Genomic DNA, 17,847 nt, shown 5'->3' on the forward strand with positions numbered 1-17,847 from the left:
TCTTGCAGCACATAATCCTGCTGCCAGGGTATTGCCCTTAAACTGACACTCCAGCTGTGACCATGTCTCTTTTCTGCCCATTTTACTGCTGTTATGGGAGCTGACAGAAAGAGTTTGCATCTAATTCCAGCAAGAAAAAGAAGCAGTGAAAAGTGAACGCAGACACTGAGGGCAGAGACAGAACTCCTCTGACCTTTGCCTGCAGGTAAACAACATTGTCAAACATGCAGCAGATGGTAACCAAGGTTGTCACAAGGTGCTACAGAAAAAGCAAAAAAAAAAAAAAAACAAACATCAAACTGAGCTGTAATTAATGTCTCAAGGAACACTGGAGAAGACAGTCTCAGAGAAAATAGACCAGAGGCTACTTCCTGAAAGACTAAACTTCTGCTACAGTGGCAGATATCTAAATTATCTCCGTCCCACAATAGTGCAGCTAAAAACATGCTGATTCTGCAGCTTCACATGTAGGACACCCACACAGCACTCCAGCAACTCCTGCCAGAAAGTACTAGCCAAACAAAAGCTTCTACATGAAAACACTTCTCCAGCAATTCAAATATCTTTATTTACTTGGAGGAGAAGGCATATCTCCTGACACCTGTGGAGGCGGACAGGACAGAACACGGAGAACAGCATGTGTGACTGCTGCACAGCTAACAAGACCGTCACTATCACTTACTGTTTGCTTAGTTGTTCTCCTTCTACCACATGTTGGTTGAAGCACTTCTTCCATACACACTATTAAGAGATGGACAAGGCAGATATTAAAGACGATGAAAATTATATTTTTGGGTCTTTTCAACATGTTCCTGTGGCATTTTTCTCATGATGGAGAGCATGGATAAATACAATTAAGCTTAAAATTGTATTTCTCAGTATGTCCTTATTCAAATCATAGTGAATAAGGAGCAGACGGAAAAAAAATGCAGTTTGGAAATCAGTCTTTGTTGCGTAGAAAATACAATGAGCGGGGCACAAGCTCCCTGCTCTGCTCCCTTCAGATGCATCCACTTGTAGAAAACTAAATCCATGTATGTCTTCACAACCTCAGAGCCAGATTTCCGGTGAACTACTACAGCACAGCAGAAACTATGTCCTAGAAAATGACACCGATTTTTTGATTTTGCCTAAAAACGACATAGTCAAAATTAAAAGACCACTGGGAGTGCTTTTGCAATGAATCAAAAGATGATTGGAGTGGAAGTCACTTATAGTTGTACAGTGCCCTGACATTTTAAGCCCTGAGGAATTTATGTTTTTGTTACTTAAGAAATAATTCCCACTTTTTGCATTCCATATTAAAGGGAAAGTTCCTCCAAGCGGATGTTTAAGAAATTGATACTAAATTTGTAAGATGTTCTTTCCTGCCTCACAATGCTAGATCTGCAGGATGAAAATCACATCTTGTCTGCATAATTGCATCATTTAACCTGTCAAGGATGTCAAGCCCCTCCCTCTTTTCTCCTTTGTATTGGGCTTGTTCCCAATCTCCTCCTCTTATCATGATCTGCACCCTTCTGTTTGCTTTCTTCTCTCCGGCATTCTGTTTCCTCCTGGGAAAACCCCTTTCATCTTCTTCAACGCAGTAACAATAGAGCTCAGGCCTGTCGTGCATGTTGCTGCATGCAGCCATTCATCAGAAAACAATTCAACAAATTTGTAAAATTGGGCCCAACAAGTGCAGCATACAGGTCTCCGCACAACAAGTGCTCGGTTCTCCCTGCAGTGCAACAAAGCATGATATGAGAAACAAGCCTGCAGCTCTGTTGCCAAATGTTGCTGCCGTTTGAGTCTGTACATCACCATGCCTGATTACCTCTGATTAATTCAGCAATGTGAGACAATTCCCAGTAGATTTAAAAGCAAAAAGTGACAAAAGGCTAACAGGAACAGTTTGATGCACAAGATCCTAAACGAGGAAGATGACATGAGGTAGCGGTTAATGTATTCTGTCTACGAGCAGACGAGGCTGGACTATGTGAGGAATATTGATTAAAAAGAAATCAAAGGAAGCCGGCTCATGGAAACCCTCCCTTTAAACTCTCACGGCTTTGTGTCAACTTCCAAACTGGCGAAAAATAAAATTTGCATGCCCAGACTTCCACATAGAAATAAGAAAGGCAAGTAACCTTGGAAACAGCAAACTACCATACTCAGTTGTTTTCTATAATTAGTAGCCTATATTTATGCCTTCAAGCAACACTTCACCATAACAAAAAGAAACATGGAGGAATTTATTTCCATTTTGTGTTCATATTTGGTAGCATAGATTTGACAGCACGCTAAGATAATCAGGCAGGTTTCAGCACAACCAACAACGTTCTAGTACCAATTTATGTTTGTTCAGTGTTTAGATGAATTTAGACCCAGTTTGGCCCCAAAACCAACACATTCAGTCACCCTTAGACCAACAGTCAGCCATATTGAAGCTGCACTGTAGCGAGACTTCATTTTCACATATAGCAGACCATTTTAATGTGTGTTTTTTAATATGAAGCCGTTTGGTTCATGTGGACAGAATTGAGAGCAGCTGAATTTTTACAACCACCCTCCTATGATCTCACTGCTTTCATAGATAAAAAGCAATAACTCACAATTTCAACTCATGCACAGTTAATTCATCTCATCCTGAATGCTGAATAATTTATTGACTCTCATATAAGGGGCAGCATCTTTTACAATCGCCAGTGCAGTATAAATTTTAGTTGATGTGGACACTAAGAGAATTCTGAATTTCTGAAACAAAGATGCTATTTTACTGAGGACAGACAACAGAGGACTGGGAAAAGACGCAAATGCTGCAACCCACAACTTCACTTGATACAATTAATTCCTCTCATCCAGAGCTCTGCGGCTGCTGTTTAATACAGAAATTCAAAAGGGGCATATTTTAAAACCGGATTTCTCAAACACAGACATGTACAGAGGAGAAACACAGGGTCGGTTTAGTCTAAATATAGCTGATGTGGACAGTAGGGCTGCTTTGAGAGATCAGGGGAATTCTCTGTGCTGCTGAAACAAACATGTAATTTAGCAGAGGACAGAAAACAGATGAGGACAGTACTATGAGAGAAATGACGGAACAATAATATACAATTGAACATCTCAACATCGTGTATATTTTTTTTTGTTTGGTTTTTATATGAAATCATGTTTTAAAATTGTTATTAAAAAAATTGTAAATGGACATCCCAAAAAAAGTTTTCTTTTTTTTTTATAGCTTGATTAGCTAATTGAACATATATTATTGGAAAACAGATTTTTCTAAAAAAAAAAAAAAAAAAAAAAGGGAAAATAAGTATAAGTTGTTTTGAGAGACACTTTTCTTTTATTGAATAGTTCAAAGCTTATTTAAAAGTTTTACAGAAAAACTAGTTTCTATCCTCTGTTGATATACAAATACATGGCATAGATGAAACTAAAAATCTCATTTATTTGTTGGTTTTCAAGGATTCATCCATCCATCTTTAGAACCCGCTGTATCCCTTTTGGGGTCACAGGGTTGCTGGAGCCAACCCTGCTACTTTTGGGCGAAGGCGGAATACACACTAAACTAATCAGATTCACAATATCACACTTGCTTGCTCACATGAACACATGATAATGCACAATTAAGAGTTACCAATTAACCTATGAAGCACGTTACACCATCATGCAGCACTGATTCAAGGGTTCAAGGGCCTTTATTGCCATTTCACCATAGGTTGAAATGAAAGTAGTAACTCTGGTCCCGAGCCAGCCAATAACCAAACAGTAAAAAAAAAAAAAAACTATTCAAAGTTTGCTGTTTCCCCATTTCTAGTGTTTCAAGTTTGCCGGCCTGCTGCAGTGGTTTTGTTTTTAGTTATTAAAGACCTTGTTCCTGGAACCCCCTGCTTCCTCCCCTCTACACCTGGGTACTCCCCCAACCCCAACTGTAACAATATTGCTAAAAAGACAACAGAAATATAAATATAAAGACAAAATATGACCAAGACATGTTTGTAAAAAAAATTATCTTTTTTTTCTTCTTATTGACAAAAAAGTTTGTGTTTAAAAATATTTTAACGTCTTTGGCAACTGTGTTCAAACATATGTGAATATATTTATACTCCATTTCAGTTCCAACATTTCTTTCTTATGTATTTTTGTTTTTTGTCATTTTCTGCTGCAGATTTTTTCTCTTTCTGCTCATAATTGATTTTCCACTCTTTGAAATTCTGTCATTGTGACCTTTAGTCTTTGCTTTTCAGCTTCCTTGTCTGAAATTGCCCTGTTTTTCCCGTGTCTGCTCCCCTGTTTGCCTTCCTCCACCAAGCGCCTGCATGCCTGTTGTGGGTGTAGTGTGTAATAGGATGGCACAGTAGGTGAGATTAAATTAGTCTAGTGTACGGGGATTACAACCCACTCCAAACCAGATCCCCTCCCTCTCTCTGTAATCCAGCTCTAATGAATACATCATGGCTGACACAGCAGATAAAACCGCCAGCAAGGCTCCTTCGTCCCAACATCATTTCCACATGAAAAGGAGACAAACAGAGACATCCTCTAAACTTCAGCTGTCTGAGGATGCTGCGTCAGTGTCTGGAAATCGCTTTTTCACGCCTTATATGTTTCAGTTGAGGTTTGTTAAAAAAAAAAAGAGTAGTTAGCGGTGAGAAAATGCCAAAAATCAAATCAAATGACGTGTGCTTCAAATGCCTAATCAACACTGTTCTGTGTTCGCTTTGATCACTAAAAGCTCCGCAAATTCAAACAGAGAAGATATTACCTGATGGTATTGGTGGCAACTCATTTACTGATGTCCCAGAGCGATACTAAAAAATGAATTAAACATGAATGAAAGTCGAACTTTAGGCAAAAGAAAAAATCTGAGCAGGGATAAATGTCAAACCAAAGCCAGTCAGCAACATTTTTAAGTGGAAACTGACGATAAAAACACTTACTACAGATGAATTATAAATCACCACGTACTGAAAACCTCTGTCAAAACCTCAGCAGTAAAGCAAAGTCAAGTACCAGTTCTGCAATCCTAACATACAACTTCCATCCCCCCCCCCAGGCTTCATTAAAAATTCAGCAAGCCTCTTAGCAACAAATCAATAAATTAGTAAACCAATTCTGCGGTGTCCCCTTAATAAACAGTCTGTGAATTGTAACAAAAGCTGGAATGGACCAAACACACCAGAGCCCCAGAGTAAGCAAACTGTGGTTGCTGGTGTCAGAAATATTGTCAACAATATTGTCAACGTTAACGTAAAGATTAATCTAGAGAAGCTAAAGTGAGCTGGTTTAGATCACAAAGTTACCATTAGTGAGACAGTACAACACATGACAATGTTGTGATGGCTGCTTTCAGATCACCAAAAGGCCAGATTAGATTAAGTTTTAAAGTCTATAATTAAAAATTCAAAATGTACTCACTTCACAGTTATTTTTTCATGTCACCCTGACCTGTCCTGAAATTTGAGAGAAGGCTTTTACACTTTTAGAAGTCTTGACACGTGATCCGGGAAGACACTTGTACACAGCTAAACATTAGTCAGAAGCACCAGTTTTGGGGTCATTAGCAGTCATCAATAAAAGTTTCTTTAAGCATTAGGGCTGATTTCCCCTGGTATGTTTACAGCATTTGTGTCTATTGCAGTAACACAAAGAAATGGAGCATTCATTCATCAGTCAAAATGTTTACTTTGCCTCTGTCATGTCTCCATCGTGTCTGCGTCTGATGTTCATCCCTCTGCAACACAATGCAAGCGTTACACAGGAATTCTATTTTCACTCTGTTGACATGTCAATGTCACAGCAAAAAGCAGGAGATACAGGAAATAAAAATAAAAATAAAATATGTCAAATTTAATTTTATATTTTAGGTGACGTGGACACACAATAACGCATGCCAGTGGATAACATCGGTTTCCATTTTCACTATGGATGATGACAGTTTAATTTTGGAAGTGCAAAAACATAACCTTATTAATGAAACAAAATACATTCATTTTACAAGGCCTTAGTGAGGAAAAAGACAGCATGGGGCTTTGCCAAAGTTTTGGATAAATTACTCGACATGGGGGTGGCAGGACAAACCACTCCTATGGAAGCCAGAGAGGAGGGGGGTCAGACCAGAGACGCAATGGAGACAATATAAACTATTTTTTATTTTATTTTATTTAACCTTTATTTAACCAGGAAAGTCCCATTGAGATTAAAAACCTCTTTTACAAGGGAGACCTGGCCAAGAGGCAACTAACTAACTAACTAACTGATGGTTATGAGACGGATTGCTCACGCAACCCAAGGGAGACGCACCGCGAAGGACCAGTGTAAATCTGGCGTTAGTAAAAGTACCTCAGCTACAAGAACCACTGTTTTAATATTAACAGCAGCACCAATAATACAACTCTTTGAAATGCATATTTTTGATTCTTTCCACTCTACTGTTCCCCCCCAATATAAAATGTTCAAGCTCCGCCCCTGACCAGAAGGCAGGCAAGGATCTCATCAAAATTATATTTCAATCATTTTGACATTTTTTCATCAGCACCCCAATAAAGACATTTTAATTTAAGGAAAAAAATGTCTTATTAAATTTCTTTTTTTTTAATGTCCCTCTTCATTGTATGAAGAAACGATTTTCTCTGTAGGTTTTAAATCAATTTCCACTGCAGGTCATGAGTTTGATCATTTACTCAGCCAATATCTTATTTGATACCCGCAGGAATTCTGTCTCATCCAGTCAATCACACTGAGAGCCGTAATGAGATAATTCACTTTTCTGAGTTGAATTTATTTCTATATGCGATCCCTCTGCTTACTCACTATTCTCCAGTGCAGATTCAGTTTCATAACAAGGTTTGTTTTATGAGTCTTTGTTACCAGTTCTCGTTCTAGAGCGGTCAATTTGAGCATCAGCCATTTTTTTGATTGAGGCCACAACCATCTTATCTTGGTCTACTATATGAGGTCAAAGGTAACTCTAAACTATTTATCGGGTTAATAAAAGGGACATAAACACACATGGAGTAAATGAAAAGAAACTTTAAAGGGTACATTTCGTCCATCTGTTTAAGAAGTAAGGTTTTCTGTGTTTTTTTATTTTATTTAAATCTTTTTTCCCACCTGTTCATTTTTTGTAAAATTGAGTCTCCCATTTTTGGGCTCCTCTACCCTCTTCTACTTACAAGAGCAGACCTGTCAATCTTTCTAATGGTTAACTCCCCAAATCAACTCAACGTATTCTCCTCCAAATCCTGACAGCACGTCTACATGATCCCCTCCTAGACACCGAATGGGATGACCCTTATCCGCACAGTCTGAATCAAACAGTCTGGGACTTGAAGCCTAGCTGAGGGTGTGACACTCCATACTAACAGTTTCCTGAAGGAGCACAGGTTCCTGCAGCTCAACCTCACACATGCACCACGACCAAAAGATGCACTTTTGATAGAAGGAGCTGTTAAATTCTGCACCTGTGAGTTTGCAACTTCACCACCGTGATCCTCAAAAGAGAACAGAAAGGAAAGCAGACACAAAAGTATTATTGTTGACACTTCTGTCTGGCAGCCAGTTCTTCCTCTTAACCCTTATTTTACTCTGCTGCTGCTGCTGCTTTTATGGCTGATTCCCCTGAAAATGCTGAGTGTGGTCTTTGATCAGAAGCAGACGCTCAAGTAACGAGTTCAGGGACTCAGCATCAGAGGATCTTTAATTGGGTTTACCACGGCGGGATCTATGCTTATTTCCTGTTTGTGTGGCAGGGTACACACAGATTTGTTTGTGTTTGTTTCTGTTCATATCTCTGTGTTTGATGAGCAGGATGACAGACAAAACGCCCTGGGGCTATGACAGATGGCTGATGAGCGATGGGTGAGCTCCTGCATGGAGTTCATTCCAACACAACGCAAGCTTTTTACCTAAAACACACAACAAACAGGTTCGAAGGAACCAACACGTATGTAACAGTACCGTCCTAGTAAAAATGAGCAACAGATCTATCTGAGCTGGCATTAAAGATTAACTCCAGTGTAAATTGTGTTTTTAACAGGTTTTTTTGGCAGTTTTTGCACTGGTAATACTATGTTGGGGATGTGAGGGGCTGTAAGCTAGCAGGAGACAGTGCAAACGGATGGATGACGGGATGTGGAGGTGGGCTTACTCTGCTCAGAGGTGAATTTCTAATAAACTCCTGCCGCTCTGCAGATACTATGTCCCAAAAAATGACACGATTTTTTTTATTTTGGCTAAAAACAGCATAATTACATTTAAAAGACCACTGAGAACACTTTGATCATAGATCAAAAGATAAGGGAAAGTGCAGTTTTGTTTTCAGTGTTAATCATTTTCATGTCAAAATCCGACTTTCAGTCAGGAAATATATCTTCTAGAAATCTTTTTTGCAGTGGATGATGTTCTTTTGACCTTGACCCTTCACCATATGCCCTAGTCAATACTATTAGACATATGTGTAAAAATATTCAAATTGCTTTACCTCTCCAATGGACATAAATGCTGCTCTTTTCTGTCCTTTTTCACACGGCCAACTCAATAATCCTCTTTTTTTCCTTCAGGATCCCAGTCGCTCTTTCCTGCTAAACATACGTAAATCCCTGTTTCCATCCATCCATCTTTTTGATGGAACAGCTCAATTATCCCATCAAAGGGGGAACGTTACATTCTGCACCATTCTGTAGCAAAAGTAATCATGGACCTGAAGTCTGGTTTACATCAGAATTCCCGCCACACTAGTGGCTCCGCTGACAGTCCTGAAATTCAGCCGCCGCTGCAGCATAAAGCAGTGCGAACATGATGATAATGTGCACAGCAGCAGATCTCTGGGAGCGTTCTTTCTGCACAAAGAATCCACACACACAGTCATTCACACCAACACACCCTTCTCAGCAGTAGCCATATCTTGATCCATTATCTGATTGTGTGCAGCACAGGGTGTTTATGGATATTGTGCAGATGGTAACAAGTCATTGTCAGGCACAGTTTCTCCGCTCCCTTCCAACTCCCTTGACGGGGTTCATCTGGGACAAGCTCCAGGCAACTGAGACACGGAGGGAAGGAGGGAGGAAGAACATGCTCACCACCTCTGAGCACTTGTATGGACTGAATTGAGTCATTGTGCTATCTGTAATAATCCTGTTAGGACAATTTTATTCTTTTATAAAACATGTTCCATCAGGATGGGCCAAGCCCCCAGGTTCCAGAAAAAGCTTCAGGTTTGTGCATCATTATCACCACTGGTGGAAGGTTCTTTTCATCTGAAGTAGAAACAGACATCCAACATGCCATAGTGCCTGACAGCGAGCATCTGTATGGCAGAAAGCCAGGTGAGCGCCTCCTTCTCGTTGGCACACCTCTACAGTCTGCTGTGTGCTGCCACACCCATAATTTTACCCCTGACATCTTCAGAATAAAGATAACTTTTCCTGTTAATATAAAAGCCCATATTTCCTTTTCATCTCCTCATTTGTTGCTTTTTTATTTGCTTTCCTTTTCCTTTTAACTCTTGAGATTAATATTATCATGCTACAATGGCAAAGAACAGACTCACTGCAGCTACAGGAGACAAAACTGAAAGACATTTGGTCAGGAAACTGCTGTGGTCTGGTTTGCTGTTTTCAGCACTACAAGGCTGAGTTTAATGCGCCGGAGAAATGAAAAATTCTCCATGAGCATCACAATCAAAGCCCACACTTATAGCAGGACAACTGGTCGAGAGGAAAAGATGCATATCAAGCTAAAATATTCTGGAGGAAGAGTATAAAAAACTCAAGGAGGTGAAGGTTCATTTAACTTTTTAGGCTAATGCAGCAGGAAGGATGCTGCAGATATTAATATTTACAAATGATCACAAGATTTTAGTCAACTTTAAAATTTTAAAACCTCTAAAATATGTTTTACACATACATGTTTATTATTAATCGGAAAATATAACCATCAGAATTCTCACATATTAATATTCAGCTGAATATTAATATTAATGTCAGAGGAGACCCTGTTGCATGCAGACAAATCCATGAACAAGAAAAAAGCATTTGCTCTCTAAAGCTTCATTCCAACAGGTTATATGCTATGGTTAGCCTATTTTAAGTAGTTATCATAAAATAATTAATATTTATAGCATCCCAAACATTTTAAATGTGATTGTTTTCTGTTTTTTTAAGATTAATAATATTTCAATAGCTGTTTAAGTGAATTTTAGAGGTCACACCTTCGTTTAAGCCAAAGATGACAAGCCACCTCAACCTCACACCTTAATTAATTCCCTCACTAACATTCTGTTTTCAGTTAATGACAAACTGCCCCGTGTCATCCCTAAAAAATCCTCTTACCTCCACGATGAGCCTCCTCTCCTCTGACGACTCCCAGCACCTTTCCTTTCCTTGCTCCCTTCCTTATCTACTTGTGTCCTTTCTTCCTCTTTTCTGTGAAATTGATTGCGCCCCTCTTCTCTCTGCTGATGCTGCAGTGATAGAAAAACACACCCTGCTTCAGCTGTGCTTTCTCCCTCCCTCCCTGACTCTTATTGGCTGCCCGTTGGAGGTGACATCACCCCTCTTTCTCTGCCTGCCTCTCCTCCTGGCTCCTCTGTTCCCACCCTCTCCGTCTCCTCACCTTTCTCTCCTTGCTTTCTGACCATTGCTGTACTGTGCCTTCTCTTTTTTTTCTTTTTCCTGCACACATGGAGGATTATCACGTCCAGCAGCTCCTTTTTTCCATTCTCACTCTCACTCATGCAGTGTCTTGCATAATAATGTAAAGCCGGCATGTTGCCCATTGCCCTTGAGCAATTCTTCTCTGTTGTTCTGCCACTCTATTCTAGGAGTTAATTAATGGAAGAAACAATAGCTCGAGTGGAACTCATATCTATAAGCTTCAATGGGTTTGAATTTTAATTCACTGGATTATGAAAAATTTAGATTATCAACACAATCAATGGTCTCATTGGGATGAAGGTTATATAACTGTTGACTAAATATGTGTCAGGATTGTTTATACACAGCTCAAAGATGCCCTGATATCAGAGTAATAAAGAGCTGTGTAGTCCCGGGATTGTCCGTGTTTGTTGTCGTGACAAGATAACCCAATTGTTAAATGTCATTGGAAAGCTGGGGGGGGGCAGCACACAGGATGAGAGAGATCTTTTACTTTACATGCTTTTATGTCATGCACTACGATTAATAGTAATTGATGTTTCTGTCAGTCATCTGTGCTTCGCCTGCAGCTCATCCAAAATTCAAAAATGCAAAACTCAGCTCTCATTTGCTTTGAAAGAGCTGTGCCTGTGAACCGGGACTTTCTAATGCAAACGCGTCTCGGTTCCTTTTTTCCGCCAAAAAAACCCTTTAGATCCTCTAAACAATTACCAGGCTCAATTTCACACTCTTAAACTTTAAGACTAACCTTCTTTACTCATTGCATGAAGACTGTTGAACATTCTACATCTCTTGTTTTTAAGATGCCATTTACCACTGTTAACAATTATAGTAGATATATTTTTGAGTCTGTAGAGCCCCTGAGCAAATATGAATAAACAATGAAGAATTCCATGAATAGAATATTCAGTGAACAAGTAACCTTTTATGGGTTTTCTAGACACTGTCTTTTATTTGCGTTTTATCATCTCACACAGAATAAAAAGTCTCTGTCAACAAACGCAGTCAACCAATTAGCGCAGTTAAACGCTCCTAAAATAAAGCTAAAAAACTAGGGCAGCTGCAAGTCCAGTCAGGAAACCCCATTCCAATGATCTGCTCTTGGTTGTTCCCGCACCTCTTTAGCCTGAGGGGGCCAGTGTGCCCATCTGCTACTGCTGTGTGAGGAACTCGTTGGCATTTAGACAAATGATGTAAATGACCGATGGTGCCATCAAGGTGAGACTGACATTTTTTTTTCTAGAGAAGCTTGAAGGTTAAACAAAAGTTCAGAAGTTAAAGTCCCACTCCGATCATCATTTGATCTATTTCAAAAGAGTTCCCATTGGTCTTTTAATTATAATTATGTCGTTTTTAGCCAAAATTTAAAAAGAAAATCTTGTTGTTTTCTAGGATCTGCAGAGCAGTAGTAGTCTGTTAGAAATTTTCTTCCGAGTTGTTGGCAGTACTATTGGCAAGGAGTAACCCTGCCACCACATCCCATCATCCATTTGTTTACATTCTCTTCACCCCTCACAACCCCAACCTAACTTTACCAATGCAACAAAAATACCGAGCAATATCCGAGCTATCCAGTCGTACAATTTGGAACCAGATGCCAACTCGAACAAGGAAAACGATATTTGTGTACAAGTGGAGGCATCAGAATGGAGCAGAGTAGGGAGTTCGTGGCTTCAACATCACTGCTACAAGCTTTCTCAAACAGCATTTTTTCCTCTCCTCCTGATTCATAATGATTTGAACAAAGAAATACTCAGAAATGCAGGTTTAAGCTTAATTTTCTTCATTTATGTCCTCCACCAAGAGAAAAATGCCATCATGTTTTTGGTGTTCTTTTGTTAGAAACCGCAAAAACACCATTTTCATTGGAGGGGTTCTTTAAGGTCAAACAATGAAACTGGGAAAAAGCAAATGTAATGAAACATATAATAATAGGACAAATGTTGCTACGTTCTGAAAGACTACCATGGAAACCAAAAGACCTCAACAAAATCTTTCTCTGGAGAGTAATTAACACTAATTATGCTTTTTACATGTAATTTCATCCAGAACTGCTTCTGTTCAGAGCAGTCAGTGCTGCAGTAAACTCAGTTGTAAGTGGAAGATGTGAAAAAATGGACACAAATTTTTCTGAAATTGATCTGTTGAGATAATCGACCTTTTTTCTCTCCTCACAGAAAACTTGCATGTCTGTTGAATCTGTGAGAGGAGACCTTTCCTTAGAAGTCACTCCATTATATCTACTGGCCAGGCTTTTACTAACAACCCCTCTCATAAGAGACATTTGTGCTACCTCTCCTTTCAAAGAGCTCGCCATTTACTCTCCTTTGTGCTCGGCCGAACCGTAAGTGAGTCAGCTGGCAGACTGGCAGGAGGGATGGAATGATCTATGAGGCAGGAGAGAGGTGCGGCACTTCCGAAAGAACAACTTAAAGGCCTGACTTGCAGGAAAAACATTGAGTCAGCAAAAGACAAAGAGAGAAAGGGAAACAATTCCATCAGCTTAAAAAGCTAAGAGACACGGGGAGTGTATGGCAAATGGCTGCAGCGAGAGTGTGGACATCCAGGATGAAGAGGAGCACAGAGATGGAAAGCACAAGGCATTAAAGCTGCTAGTGGGAGAAGGATGGTACATTATCAATAGTCCACACATAGTTACAAATACAGCTGTAAGTTATAGAGTTGTACTTGTACAGATATTCATGCACACATGAAGACAGGATTCCTTTTCTCAGCTAATTCATCAAGCTTACGCAAAGTTCATCATAGGCTCTCCGCCATGTAGAAATATACCAAAATCAGTTTGTTCCAATGGATTAGGATCAAAAAACAACTACTACTGTATCTTCTGTTATAAATTAAAATTGAAGATGAAGATTAAAATAAAACTCTTAATTGGTGAAATAATTCAAAACTCTGTGTTTCTTCACTCATGGACACCTTTTTACAACTTTTTATGATTTCTTTTTTCAAATCAAATAAAGTTGAGATTTCTGGATTGCGTCTGGCTAAATAATTTAAAATTTTAGTCTTCTTTAGTCTTCAACTGCTTTGAGAGTCTTAGAAAAAAAAAAGAATTTGAGGTAGAAAGTATGGGTGACATAAAAAGGAGGTTTTAAAGGACGAAAAATGAGATGTGAAATGAACGCTTCTTTTCTCCCACATTGCAGATGCACTGTTAATTGTTGATGCTGCTTGCTTTGAAGATCCATTGATCTGTGTAAAGTCATTTGGTGGGCAGAAGGTCACGCAGCTGCTTCTGACCTGGCGCTAATCACTCACTAACTGAAGGGAAATAAGTAATTAGGTTTCCTGCCATGCTACGACTGGGTGCAGGATTTGACCAGCACTTCAGTCAGCACAGCATACCTTATTAAGCATGTTTGCCAAATGTTAATAGCTATGGGTCAACCTCAGACAAAGGAGGTGTGGTTTACCAAAGGTACAGTAGCTTTTACCTTTGCTAGAGAGAAAAAAAACAGAAAAGGTTCTGCAGAATCTTTTGTTTTATGAATGCTTAAAATTAGGCTTACTTTTACACGTTTTTAAAGGCTCTACGTAGAAGTCAGATCCCATCAGGAATGTTTGTTGAATAACCTGTTAGCATTTTGCAATCATTGCTGCTCACTAATTTTATTTTATTTTTCAGCAGCCCTACTTCTTCAACTAATAACCTTCAGTGGTCGACCTTATTGCATGATCTCTAAGGTGACTTTTCTAGAAATACTGGTTTGTCTTTTCTAAAATGCCACAAGGTGCCCACTGGTGTCCCACAGAGGGGAGGCAAAGGTGAGGCTAAGGGGATGTGAAATGGAGAGGTAATAAAGACTACGACCTTTACAGAAGCCTGACTGTCACTTCCTGTTTGTGTGCGGGATGTCTGGCCTCTACACTTCTGTGTATGAATGTGGACTTTGCCTTATTCCCCGAAAAACACAAATGCTCCATGTTGGCTCATGAAGGATGGAAAAAAGCCAAAAAAGACCAGTCAGTCGACAAACAAGCTGTGCGACAAACTTTTGCTGCCCTCCTCGTCAGAGTTCGTCTGAGCAGGGATGGCAGTCTAATCTGGAGGTGATGACAAAACCTGACAGATTCCAAACAGCACATAACACCCTCCCTAAGCTGTCAGGCTGCTGTCAAAACTCTGGGCTGCTCCTGTCCACCTTGATACATCAGGCTGTTTTTTCTTCCAAACCTATTAAAGCTCACAACATTTTCTGCAAGAACATCCTATAATAGAGAAGTGTGAGAAAACACAAATCATTGAATTCTAAATCTTTTCTGTGATATTTGCATTTGAAAAGTCTGCAGGGAATAAACCAGGCAAGACACCGTGTAAATAACAGCTGGTTTCTCATACAAATTAAGCCATCTTTATTAATTAGATGCATTAATTTCCTGGGCTGCCCCTTTTGATTGGGTAAGTGCTTAATGTTTTCTGCAAATGACAGAAATGGAAACTGTCCTCAAATTTCTCTCCCTCTGCACTAAATAGAAAGATCAGACCTTTTACTCTAATGAACTGAAAGACGTGTGTTGCTCATTTGAGATCTGCTCTGAAGAAGCACTTTATTACGTTGCTTTGTGACTGCTTCACCGCTGTGATTTATCCCACATCCGCCGAAGGCCGCAGGAGTAGAACATATTACCCTAAGAGCTTTCCGGCTCCTACACTAAGTTGTCAACATTAATGAACTTCAGTAGCCCTCATATCCTCCACAGCTCCGCATCCAGGGAAGGTAAATCATCATAGCTGCACTTTTCTTTATCAAACGCTTTTTCATGAATGTTTTAATGGATCAAAATAGCAACGAAGGTTTCAGTTTAATGCACTCAAAAGCAATCAAGGGGTCACGCTGACAGCAATAATCATTCTCCTTTTACATGCACAGATAACATTTTTTATTACTTTCTTTTGACGTAATAAATCTAAAAAACTTTTAAAGCTGAATCATAGTTTGACTTCTTATTCCCAGTCCTTAAGGGTTAAAGGGTGGGGCTGAAAATGTCCAGTCCAAGACAGCACTCAAGAGTTTTTTCATTTCCTGACCCACTCTTCTAAATTCATCTTCTTCTAAAGCCAAAAACATGCTTCATGGGTTAATTTGTCACTCTAAATTGCCCCTATAGGTGTGAGTGTGAGAGTGCATGGGTGTGATTTGTGGCCCTGTGACAGACTGGCGAAATGTCCGAGATGTCCCACGAGTGGCAGAAATAGGCTCCGGTAGCTCCGTGACCCCAAATGGGACAAAACGGGTTTAGAAGATGAATGGATGAAGGATGATGAGGGATCAAAATTCAGGAGTGAGACTAGAAAAGTACTATTTTGTTTATGTATAATGGGCATTGAATGCACAGTAGAAACTTCAAAATACTCCTTAAAGTTTAGTTTGTTGCTACCAAAGCCAAATAACTCAGCATTGGAAGAAAAACAGTGACACCCAATTATGAAGAAAAAAGAAAGAGAAAATTTTTTTCTAGAATAAAGTTGGAATTTTTTTTAAAAATAGCAGATGTCTACAAAAGAAAATCTACATTTGTTACTCTGCAAGTACCTCCCAAAGCATTTTTTATAATGGAATTACTAATAACACATCTATAAAAAAAATGATTTGAACAATTTAAAAAAAAATCTTTTTTACTATTTCAAGATTTGAGATCTATTTATTGTTAAATATGCGATCTAGTTTAGGGTGAAGTTTCTGCCCTTTTGGACCCCGCTGAACATATCCAGAAAAATAAACAAAATGAAATGACACAATATGAATATAGAAAAAAGTACAAATAGTAAAAAAAAATGGCAAAAAAATTTATGATATATACTTCAGTGAGAAAAACTGGCTATATGAAAAAATGGTTGAAAGGCGAGCAAACAGAGGAACAAAGCCTGTAGTTGGGTTAGGAGAGCTAAAGCCAGCAGGGAGGTGAGTCTCCAAACTTCTTTCTTTTCTGTTGGTCTGAAAAACTGAATTTCCGGACGTGTGGATGCTGTATAGGTCAAGCATGGGCTAACAGAACATTACATAACATTTTTTTTTTTCGTAATAGTCTCCGGATCATGAAAACTATGAAAAACAATAAACTACATGAACTCAGTAGGGGTGTGATTATATAAACTTGCTTCTTCCTACTCCTTTTCAAGCAATAAATCAAGCTCTATATGACTTTAAGTAATGATCACTATATTTAATTAATCAAATATTACTAAAGTGTGTTTTTGTTTGTTTGATTTTTTTCTATGCACTACATTATTTCTGTTATGAGTTTGATAAACCTGTGTGATTTTTTTTATTGTATTGACTGAAAAGTAATGCTTGGAATCAAATCTAATCAAAATCTACATATTGAAACAACATTTGTGGTACAAAAATGTTCTTAAAAATTGTGCATTGACTGTATAATACCAAGAATAATAATACAACTACCACTACTACTACTACTACAGTAATCGTGCTAAAAACAGTCATGGGAATAATAAAAGCAACAATAACAACAATAATAAAATAAAATTACTTATTTCTTTATTTTTTAATTATCTGTACATTTGCTAATACCCATCATTAACTGGTCCTTTTGTGAATATAAAGTAGAACCTTTAGATGGGAAGAACAAGGATAAAAAGAACAGGTTTTGCTGCACAAAACCAAAAAGTCCCATTTGCAGATTATTAAACTAAATTTTGCATTTCATTTAGAAATGTAAGGCTCCAAAGTTTTAAGAAAGACAATATTGCTACAGTCTCTGGTTCAAGAGTGGTTTGACAGAACTAATGCAGTGATATAAAGGGTGTTAGAACACTTATGACCCATCTTTTGACTGTTTTTATACCATATATTCATTTTTTTAAATGATATATTCCTATATAATATAGAAATGTTTTTTTTTTGCAGAGCATTTTCCTGATGTTTTTTTTTTTAGATACAGCCCTATTTACAATGCAACTTCTTTTTTGAAGAAATTTCTTTAAAAAAATGTAAATCAACAAATAGGTCATAAAGTAACCTTTTGTAAACTATCTTCCACTAATGATATGTAAAATATTTGCATTATTGGACATTTATAGGTCACAGAAGAACGTGGGCTTCAGAAACGGGGGACGTTTTTCACGGTAGGGTGCATTTTTTTCCACAGAACACCAGCATAATGCAACGCAACAGTTGCATTGTTGAGTGATGTTTTTTTCCCCATCTTAAAGGGG

The 17,847-nt window shown here is 38.6% G+C and overlaps 1 protein-coding gene across 2 annotated transcripts in view; it reads right to left on the reverse strand.

Moving 5' to 3' along the window:
• Positions 1–10,514, reverse strand: part of l1cama (L1 cell adhesion molecule, paralog a) — a 48,613-nt gene extending 38,099 nt beyond the window's left edge. For both annotated transcript variants that reach the window (XM_078950641.1, XM_011477073.4), the window contains exon 1: positions 10,323–10,514. The gene's annotated coding sequence lies outside the window, so the exon portion shown is untranslated. The remainder of the gene's footprint in view (positions 1–10,322) is intronic.
• Positions 10,515–17,847: the final 7,333 nt, after the last annotated feature.

The sequence above is a fragment of the Oryzias latipes genome, chromosome 7 (assembly GCF_053564925.1).
Source record: "Oryzias latipes strain Hd-rR chromosome 7, Olatipes_Hd-rR_3.1".
In the NCBI taxonomy this organism is placed as follows: domain Eukaryota; kingdom Metazoa; phylum Chordata; class Actinopteri; order Beloniformes; family Adrianichthyidae; genus Oryzias; species Oryzias latipes.